We start from the raw sequence: 8068 nt of genomic DNA, 5'->3' as shown, positions 1-8068 counted from the left end.
AAACAATTCTTCTCTGGTAAACTGACAGCTAAAAAGCTATTTACTATAAAAGTGCAATTTACACTAGCATTTCCCTTTATTAAAAAAGGGGGACTTGATAATAATTCTTAATTAGAAAATGGAGTATTAGTCAGCAGTGTTTAAAGAGATGTCATGCATTATAGCCATGTAGTAATTAAAAAAGAAGGGAAGATTTTTAAATTATTTTTTGAGTTTGCATCTGTGGACTACACATATTCAAATATGGATCAAACAAACTGCAAAACATCCTTGGTGACAAGATAATAGGGTAAGGTTTTCACTACAGAAACAAAATTATCAAATATTCTTAGACTCTGTTTAAACTTTGTTCATAAAAGAATGGGGAGGATGTAGATGGCACAAACACAAATGTACCATTTCTGTTTTAAGTAGATGTGCCTTCTTAGCTTTTTTAATGGAGATTCATCTATTTCAATCAGCATGAATCTTAGCAGTCATATTTAATGCGTGTGGCTCAGAAAAATCTCTTTAAAGGCAGAAATCATGAAGTGCACTGCAGAAACACAATACTGTAAACCAATTACCTAAAGAACACAAGTGTGTTCAGGCCTTTAACGACATAGTAAACCAAGGAAAACTTACTGGATCAGCATGCTTTAGGGGAAGCTGGTCACTCAGTACTTGACTTCTAACAGTATTCATTTACAGTCCTGTACGCATCCATGTGTAAGTCCTCCTCTCCCCTATTTTTAATCAAGTCTGTATTGCCTGCACACATCAGTATTACTGCTAGGTACCTCAGTCACAGGTGTTTAGCGCACTTTTATCACTTGTGTGTATACAGCTTAGTGTCTATTGCAACACAAAGTCTTCTGGGTACTTACCCAGTCACCCTGTTTATGCTCACAAACTGCTCAGACTAATGCCAATGATTGAATAAATACAACTAATCCCTTTTTCTCTGACACCTTATTTTTCAAATACTAGGAAATAGCTTCTGTGTGTCTGACAAGTGGGAAGATCTTGCCTTCACATTTACAACCTGGCAAAGAAGGTCAAACAGATCAAGTCTCTTGCCAAGGACACACCAAAAGAGCGTGAGGTACCTGGGAAGAGCTATTTTCTGCTGCTGAATCCCTGCGCTTTAACCCCAGGATCAGACAAATGAAAGCAGGCAGAAGCCTGACCTGAAAATAGCAGATTTTCCGTTAAGATCACTAATGAGGATTTTAATTAGTTGAGTAAGCCAGTGTCAATACAATCAGTAAACCAAGCTCCATGACCTAGCAGCCTACTTCTTTCTGAAGGAAACTGTATTGTAGATATGTGGATATCGGGCCCTTCTCAGCCTTTTTTTTACCATTTATTGGCACAAGTCTGGCTTCATTAATTTGTATTTTAATTAATTTTAAATAACATGGCTGTTCTTAGGGTATGGATCTTTTCTAAATGTTCTCATCTGGACTGGAGTGGCCACCCATTTCCAACAAGGGCTGGTAGAGCCGTGTGCCTCACTCATGGGGACCTGCTAGCCCAGTTTCTCCTTCTCCCCTGGCAAGCTGGGCTTTCCCCACCCAGCCCTCTCCATGCTGCTGTCATTTTGCCTTTCATCTTTCATCTTGCATCATGCTTGCCAGCAGTGGCCCTCCCCGGGTTACAAAGGGAACTTTCCGCTCTGTGCCAGTGGTTGTAGGAAAGCCCCCTCCGCAGCATTGCAGAAGGTTTTCTGTTCTTGGGACCTGACTGTCCTCTAGGTAAGAACAACTAAAACTTTCCAGCAGACCTCACGCCCCACTCTGATTTTTATTATTTTAGCACTTTACCCATTGTGAAAGGCTTGGCAGTGTCTATACTATTACAGCTTTAAATTAATGTAGACAATCTAGACATATTCTGTGATGCAACAGGGTCTCTATCCTTTTAAAGTAGCACAATCAGCAATGGAAACAGTTCGCTCCATTGGTGTGATTTGGTTTTTTTTGTGGTTTTAAGTCATGGTTACAACAACATTGGGGATGCTTTCTAGCTGAAAGTTTGTAAATATGCAGTGAAATAGGGAAATTTTGAACTTGCAAATAGCTTAGTATGACTGTGTGCATTATAAACAATCAACAATTGCGATCAACAATTGCAACAATCACCAGCAATCACAAGTACAATATGTTGTGCAAACACTGAGCAGGAGACTTCCACATCCCATAGAGCTTATAAACAAGACTGTGTGAAAGGGAGGAGGGAGGATGAAACGTGGCAGGAGACAGAATAATGTGATAGCTGGCAATCATCAGGGCAGCAGCAAGGAGGAATTAGCAAACCAGAAAGGGAACGGAAGGAAAAACAGGTAAAGTTTCCTTGCAAGCTCCCTAGGAAAGGAGGAAAATAGCTAGAGAGAAAATGAAAGCGGAAGGGAGAAAATAGTACTGCTTTGCTGGACTCTGCTGGATGAGTTGCAGAATGTTATGACTGCACTGAGAAAGCTATACTAGCCCGGGAATACACTACATAAAATGGCCATAGGGCAGAGCTAGAGTGCCGCCTGGTACCAAGAACTATTTCAGCAGCAGGATTAACTGCCTTTCTGAATAGCAATATGCAGGTAAAGCCCCATATGAATCAAGCCTGCACAGAACTAGATAAGAGAGTTCTGCCGCTGAATATGATGTGTTGGTGAGGGCTGTAGGAGGCCTTTGCAAGTCTCCATTCCATTGGCAAGTCTGCACTTCATAAGAGTGAGCACAGAGAGAAATAAAAAACACAGACCTACTTGCAGGAATGAGAGTGCAGAGCAAAATAGTCAGGCTAGGTCTGATAAAATAATTTAGAACTAAATCAAAGCAAAACGGCAAAATATCTACTGACTATTGACTTAGGTTAATAAAGGACTGTAGGTACAGACACTAAGTCAATAACCTCTTAAAATCTTTAAGATGTTTTCTAGGTGCTATTGGGAATGTAATGTTAAATGCATAAGGGATACTACAAGCAGTCAAAGACAAAAATAAAAATGTTGTAAATTACTTCCTCATGTCTTGGTTATATGGACTATTAAGTGGCAATAGAGCAGTGTCAATCTGTATTAACTCCTGCCATTTATAGCAGATGAAAATGTGGTTCTATTTTTATCTAGCATCAGTGATATGCTGGTAAATAAAAAATATCACAGCTTAAAATAATTTTCTAATTTGGTAACTTTTCTTCTACCCTTTTACCTGAGTTCAGAGTGAATGAAAGAAAAAATGCTCCCCAATTAAAACTTTAACCAAGTTCTGTAAAGATGACTAGATTTATTTTTCATGTCTGAAACTTTTTCCAGAAGCATGATTTTTATGAAAAAGAAGTGTCAGTTTTTAATGGTGTTTGCCCACCAGCCTTGCAGGGGCAAGAAGCTTGCATACATATGCAGGGTTTATGTTCTTTCCTAAACACAACCACAGGCTTTTGGAGCCTATTTTGATTGTTCTACAGCCTTCTTTCACTTTTCTGACCATCCTTTCCTTCCTGGAGCAAACTCAGATCAATTGGGTTTGAATTTTATCTGCATTGCAGGGCATTCCTATGAAATCATTAGCTCAGGTTTCAAATGGCTCTCTTCATTATATGGAATGCTGCAACGAAGTTAAGTTGCTGCAGGGAAGACTGCACTCATCACTCATCTTTTCAGTGAAAATGACTAGATTTACTAACGCAATGGTGAGGCAGAGCTGCATCTGGAAAACATATTTGGTCAAATTTTCAGCTAGAATAACTCATTTTGGCCCCACAAACATTGGTTTGATTTTTGGTCCATTTCTAATATGCTCAGAAGTATTGGTTTTATTTCAAACTGTAGTCTAATTCTTACCACGCTTACCCAGATATCACTCAACAGAGTCTCTTTTTAAAACTTATGAAAAGCAATATGCATTTGGAAGACAAACACAATTCTTTTAGGACAGTTTATCCTATTTATTCCTAAAATGGAACTGTTTTAACTTCCTTGAGTGTAAATCTATAACAAAAACTAAAAGGGAGGTAGCAGGTACCAATTATAATGATCAGTCTGCATGGGCACCAAACCTGCAATTATAATTTGCAGGTTAAGTGATCACACCACAGAAAATCTGAGAACATAATAAAGAATTTGTTCAAACTTACTTAAGACAAGTCATTACAGCAATTTTGAGGGGGGGGGAGAGGAAAAAGGAAGCAAAGAAATTGCTATCCCTAATATTGTTGTATAAAGTAAAATCACTCTCCAGCGAATCTAATTGTGGCAGTGAAATGGTAAAAAAGGAGAAGGAGGGAAAAAAACCAAGGGAAAGAAATTGAAAAGAAGTAAACTGTTGTTATATGAAGGGAGAAAGGAAAAAAACAAGTATATGGCTTTCTTAAATCTATTTATGTTTTCTGTTAATGTGGCTGTGGCAGAAAGGTTGATGTTGTCCTTGCACACCCATTGCTGATTTCTTCCCTGGTTCCACATCAGCTGTTGGCTCTCTGCACTCCTGTGACAACGTTTGGAAGGACTTTAATGAGGAGGTGAAGGGCAGTGCTGAGAAGGTATGGCCAGAAATAGCCCACCAGCCAGACCTGAAACTGCTGGGTCACCACCGCTGCACTCTGATTGCCCTCCTTTCTGACTTTCACAGTGAAGGTAATTGTTAAAATCTGTTCATTGTATTTCTCACTTTAAACTGTTCCATGTTTTTGGTTAAACCCTAACTTCACATCTTTTGATTCTGTGGTACTTGTCCTTTTAAAACCAAACAGCAACTAATAGAAGAACAAATCTACCTGAACAAATACCCTTTATGTGCCTCATTATTGTTTGAAATGCAACTAAAGGATAAACAGAGAAGTTAAAAGGCCTGACAGAAAAATAATTCAACACTGCTATTTTAGATCTCATAGGGTTTTTTAGCTTTATTAATCTGGGAGTCAGCTCTGCTGACTCTCTCAGAGCTGAACAGTACAAGCACAAAGCTCACACCACTTAAGGATTGTCAGCCTCCCCTCTATCAATGCAGGAGTTACTTAATTAGGATTATTTATATCCAGATAGATGTCAGACTCTGAATATTCTTGTTCTGGCTGTAGGATGCTGAGTATATGTCTCATTTGTGCAGAAGGCTACTTCTGTCCACCTTCATATCCTCAGCACAGCTGCTGCCTGGACTACCCTGCTATCATCTTCAGCCGTGCTCAAGCCATTGTCATTTATCCTCAGACGCTCGTGGCACCACAGGGCTGCTCTCGTACCCAGAGCAGAGCCTTTCTCTGATAGGGCCCTATAGTGCATCTAGGGGCAAGAAACATATCTCTTACCCCTCCTTAACACAGGGAAATCATTCTCAGCTGATTATTTCCTAGTGACCATGTCCATGTTACAGCCGTTTTCATTCTGCTAGAGCAATGTGACAGAGCCATAAGGAAACTGAAAACAAGGGTGTTGGAGGCATGAACATGACTCACTGTCACAAGCTTTTGCCTTAGGTCCTGTTTGTAGGGACTTGGTCTTGCAAAAGCACCCTGCTCTGAACCATTAGCAGAAACGGGTTGCCTGCGCTCTGTTCAGGAGGCTTCATTACCCCACCTTAAACTGTGCTGATACATCTTCCTAATCACATGAGAGTCTGAACTGCTGTCAATCCCCATCCTCTCTCTGCCCTGGAATTTAAATAATACAGTGGCAGATTGTTTTAGAAATGCCATGGATGTCAACAGGATGTAAAACCTACAATGTGGGAGTTACCAGACAGCAATGCTTGCATTTTTGGAGAGCTCTGAGAAATCATAGGACTGCAATGATTTCAGTTGGTGTAAGCTGATGATGTTTAGCCACCCCATCACTTTCCCTTTCTGAGAAATGGGCAAGGACTGTAATTAGGGAAACTTTGATAATGTCTATTGATAGCAGGACGAGGGATGTGCCCAAGCACTGCGGGCAGCTGTGCAAAGGGAGGCAGGCCAGCTAAGCCCCGCTTTGCAGTCCCTGCACTGTCGCAGCAGTGCAGCATTGATCTGCAGAAAAGCAACCTTCTTTCTGCCTCTTGCCCCGCATCTCCCGGGTGATTGCTGTTGGAATGTTCTCAAAAGGGCAAAGGCTTTGGATTTGGGATCAGGTTTTTTTAAGCACTGTGTTAGTCTCTGCACTAAGAAATACCTCTTCACATCCTTCTCCATAGTGACAGAGAGAGGCAGCATGGGTACCGAAAGCATGCGTACCAAATTGCAGCTGCCTTTCTAGGTATCCCTAACCTCATGTTCCTTCTAGAAACACTCAGCAGTGTAAAATAGGACTGCTACTATTCTAAAAACATTTTGAAATCAAGTGGAATTTGTAGCCTTTCCATAATGCAACTGCCAGTAACTGGAAAAATTAATGTGAAGCTTTATTACATGAAGGTTTATAAAAGTCTGACTGATGTATTACAGACTGAGAAAAAGATGAAGAAGAAAAAAGGAAAGTATGAGGATGGAGAACTGCTCAAACATTCAAACAGAGCAATCGTTTTTCATTTCCTTAAAGCAGCTAGTTTATTACTACAAAATAGCTAATTTATTACCTATTAGCTATTATTAGCTTGTTTATTTATGCTTAATGTGGAAGTTCTGAGATGGTTGTTCATCATCGTTTTGAATTTATTATGTGTTTATACTGATACATATACATAGGAAACAGCCAGTATGATAAAATCTCTCTTCTGATACAGACATCAAGGCAATCCTGTAAGTAAAGAGGCTGTTTGGTCTTTAACCTCATCTTCATTTGAATTTGCAGCAGGCTGTGATACAGCATTATTCAGAATATGTAGCTGACACTCTTCACTGGAGCTAAGCGTGCCCTTCCCAGGAATTTTGCTGTGGGCAAGTATATACTCGTCGCTCTGACTCGGCTGCTCTGAGCAGAAGGTCCCGAAAGAACGGGCTCTTTCATGAGAGCATGAAGCAAAAGACTTCTCCCTCTTGTGGAGTAAAATGTAACTCCACTGGCAATCTTAAATTCTGCTTCCATGACCACACACAGGCTGAGCCAGGCAGGGCCCGACTCCTAAAATAGCAAGAGAAAGGTGAATTTAATGTGCAGCTTTCCTTATGTGTTGGCGTGGTACGGGCAAGAGAGTGGCTAATCGGAAATAAGGTGATATCATTACAACGAGCATATTTTGATCCAAGCACGTACTATGTTATTGCAACCAGGTTCTGAAATTCTTCTTTTGTGCTATTATCTGTAGCACATCTTGTTCATCAGCTTGTCTTGAACTTATGGTCATTATCACCAAATTTGCCTTTTTTTTTTTTCTAATTCTAAAGGACTTTTTCCACTTTCTCTCTAAAGAGGAACGATTTATTACACTTTTGAACCTGAGCACGTTTCTTTCTTTTTTTTCTGGCTTCTGCATGTAGGTAGAATGTTCTTAAACAGCCCCAAGCAGCTTTTTTTCCAATTTAAACTCTGTTTGCCCTCCCTCCAGCAGGTGCGGCTCACAGTTGGTTTTGGCTTTGTGAAACAAACGTTTCTAGGCATTAAATGAATATATTGCTGAGTTAATCTTTGTTCTGCTTGTATGCTGAAGTGTATTCTGTTCTGTCACTTGACACACAGCACATTTTAGGTGCCCAGCTCTTTCAACACCTAATATTTTCTACTGTGTTTTTTACAGAATGCACGAACCAAGTCATTCTCCTTCTTCCTGTTAGAAGAGAATCAACTCATGATCATTTGTTTTAATGTTGACCTCTCTGTTTTCAAAATCATGGCCATGTAAACCAAATTCCAAGCCCTTCCTTTGACTCTCATACCTCCTTTCTAGGTAGCTAGAAGAGCATCCATTTACAATCATTTGCTTGTGGCTGATAATTAGCCTTTCCCCTATCAACACCAACTCCTGTTTTCCTTGCTGAGACAGAAATGCAATCTGATACTGAGGTATCTTCTCCTGTGGTTATTCAAAGGAAGGTGATTTTTTCAGGAAACGCAAGAATCCTGTGTGTTCCTAAGGAAGAGCTAATACTACTCCTAAGCACTGCATTGGCCCAGCTTTTGCCACTGAAAGGCCCTTCCTCAGCTCTGCAGGTGGTCTGTTCTCTAGGGCCTCTTGTCCCC

This window comes from Phalacrocorax aristotelis, chromosome 2 (genome assembly GCF_949628215.1).
Source record: "Phalacrocorax aristotelis chromosome 2, bGulAri2.1, whole genome shotgun sequence".
Lineage (NCBI taxonomy): Eukaryota > Metazoa > Chordata > Aves > Suliformes > Phalacrocoracidae > Phalacrocorax > Phalacrocorax aristotelis.
The sequence above is the reverse complement of the archived record's forward strand: the minus strand, read 5'-3'. Positions refer to the sequence as shown.